The following is a 228-nucleotide window of genomic DNA, read 5'->3' as shown; positions in this document are numbered from 1 at the left end:
TGCCTGGTGCAGCTTGCATTCCAGATAGACTTTGAGAAATCATATTGACTTTCTGAGTCAATATTTTATTCTGAGCCAGTATGGCATTCAGAGTATCAATCTCAAGGACTCCTTTCTTCTGATTCGTCCCATTGTTCACAAGATTCCTTTCAGAAGTATACATAAATTGGTTATTTGCAACCATTTCAATGAGTTCTTGAGCTTCAGCAGGCGTCTTCTTCAGATGAA

Source organism: Arachis duranensis, chromosome 5, assembly GCF_000817695.3.
Source record: "Arachis duranensis cultivar V14167 chromosome 5, aradu.V14167.gnm2.J7QH, whole genome shotgun sequence".
Taxonomy (NCBI): domain Eukaryota; kingdom Viridiplantae; phylum Streptophyta; class Magnoliopsida; order Fabales; family Fabaceae; genus Arachis; species Arachis duranensis.
This window is presented reverse-complemented; position numbering follows the sequence as displayed.